The sequence below is a fragment of the Mus caroli genome, unplaced genomic scaffold (assembly GCF_900094665.2).
Source record: "Mus caroli unplaced genomic scaffold, CAROLI_EIJ_v1.1 scaffold_10088_1, whole genome shotgun sequence".
In the NCBI taxonomy this organism is placed as follows: Eukaryota; Metazoa; Chordata; class Mammalia; order Rodentia; family Muridae; genus Mus; species Mus caroli.
In genome coordinates, this window is record NW_018391082.1 from 1,120 (window position 1) to 3,618 (window position 2,499).

At 44.1% G+C, this 2,499-nt stretch overlaps 1 pseudogene; it reads left to right on the forward strand.

Annotated features, from left to right (window-relative positions):
• Window positions 1-858: 858 nt before the first annotated feature.
• Window positions 859-2,487, forward strand: LOC110288993 (annotated as a pseudogene).
• The last annotated feature ends 12 nt before the right edge of the window (window positions 2,488-2,499 follow it).

Below are 2,499 nucleotides of genomic sequence, written 5' to 3' on the forward strand. Positions count from 1 at the left end.
TTCTGAGTGATAACTGTTGATATTTACTAGCTTTCTATCTTTTGATTTTGTGAAGAAGACTGTGCTAACTGTTCTTTAATAGTTTCTTTATATCGACATGTTTCTGTATTATGTTCTGATGTCTCATGAGACAAGACATAGGGTTGCTGAGTAATAAATTTGAGCATGTGCCACACTCATGCACACCCCACACTCTTAGTTATACACACATACACAAACCACCACCATCACCATCACAACCACTACAACCCTCAGTCTCAAACATTGTGCTCAGCCACACAGAATCACATATATGTGCATACATGGAGGCTCTTAATAAAGAGCTTGTATACAGCACAACTATAGATCTAAAAAAATCAAACAACCCTGAGAAGATGTATGTGCCTATTCTATTATTTCATATGGCAGCCAGGTTTCACATATAGTGTTTGTGTTGTTGGGGAACAGAAGCTATGGATGGATTTATATCTGTGTGTTGAGAAGGAAACTCTGTGACTCAAGGAAACTCATGTGTCTAGGCATGTATTTGTGTTCACTGTGCTAGGTGTAACTAGGATTTTGATGATAGTGATACCAGGAAATGCTCACTATATCTGATGAAATCAACATGACCTTCCCCTGAGAGTCTCTCCATAGAGGTCGCACTGCCCTGGTGCCTGTGGTGAGAGGAGTGCTGTGCCTACACTGTGGCGAGCCAATCCCTCAGAGCATCACTGTTTTACACCCAAGTCAAAGGGTTTTCATGACTCCTGTTGTAAGAATTAAGTGATTAGAGTCTCCATTAAAAAGACGCTGCCTAGACGTTTCCACAGCCGCCGACCCGCATCTTGAGTGCCCCCGCACCGCCTTTCATGGAAGTCTGAGCCGGCTGTACAGCTTTCCTCCTTGTTCCTGCAGCCATGTCCACGAACGAGAATGCTAACTTACCAGCTGCCCGACTTAACAGGTTCAAGAACAAGGGGAAGGACAGTACAGAAATGCATCGCTGCGGAATAGAAGTTAATGTGGAACTCAGGAAAGCTAAAAAAGATGAGCAGATGCTGAAAAGGAGAAACGTCAGCTCCTTTCCTGTTGATGAGACTTTTCCGCTACAGGAAAACAGGAACAACCAGGGGACTGTAAATTGGTCTGTTGAGGACATTGTTTAAGGCGTAAACAGTAACAATTTGGAAAGCCAGCTCCAAGCTACTCAAGCTGCTCAGAAATTGCTTTGTAGAGAGAAACAGCCTCCTACAGACAACATCATCCGGGCTGGTTTGATCCCAAAATTTGTGTCCTTCTTGGTTAAAAATGATTGTAGTTCTATTCAGTTTGAGTCTGCTTGGGCACTCACCAACATTGCTTCTGGAACATCTGAACAGACCAAAGCTGTGGTGGATGGAGGTGCTATCCCAGCATTTATTTTTCTCTTGGCATCTCCCCATGCTCACATCAGCGAGCAAGCTGTTTGGGCTCTTGGAAACATTGCAGGTGATGGTTCAGCTTTCTGATACTTAGTTATCAAACACGGTGCAATTGACCCACTGTTGGCACTTCTTGCAGTTCCTGATCTGTCATCCTTGGCATGTGGTTACTTACGTAATCTTACCTGGACACTTTCAAACCTTTGTCGAAACAAGAACCCTGCACCTCCCTTAGACGCTGTTGAGCAGATTTCTTCCTACTTTAGTTCCACTCCTGAACCACAGTGATCCAGAAGTACTAGCAGATTCCTGCTGGGCCATTTCCTACCTGACTGATGGTCCGTCCAAATGAGTGCATTGAGATGGTTGTGAAGAAAGGAGTTGTTCCCCAACTTGTGAAGCTTCTAGGAGCTACTAAACTGCCCACTCCCGCACTAAGAGCCATAAGGAATATTGTCACTGGAACAGATGAACAGACTCAGAAAGTGATAGATGCAGCAGGAGCACTTGCAGTCTTTCCCAGCCTGCTAACAAACCCCAAAACTAATATTCAGAAGGAAGCCATGTAGACAGTGTTGAACATTACAGCTGGACGCCAGGACCAGATACAAGTTGTGAATCACGGCCTAGTCCCCTTTCTTGTTGGTGTCCTCTCTAAGGCAGACTTTAAGACACAGAAGGAGGCCTAGTGGGCTATAACCAACTATACCAGCAGTGGGACTGTTGAACAGATTGTGTATCTCGTTCACTGTGGGATAATAGAACCTTTGATGAACCTCCTGAGTGCAAAAGATACCAAGATTATTCAGGTTATTCTTGATGCCATTTCAAATATCTTTCAGGCTGCAGAGAAACTATGTGAGACAGAAAAGCTCAGTATAATGATTGAAGAGTATGGAGGCTTGGATAAAATTGAAGCACTACAGAGCCATGAAAACGAGTCTGTATACAAGGCCTCGTTGAACTTAATTGAGAAGTACTTCTCAGTGGAGGAAGAGGAAGATCAAAATGTGGTGCCAGAAACTACCTCTGAAGGCTTTGCCTTCCAAGTTCAGATGGAGCTCCCAGGACCTTTAACTTCTAATGTCCTGTACGG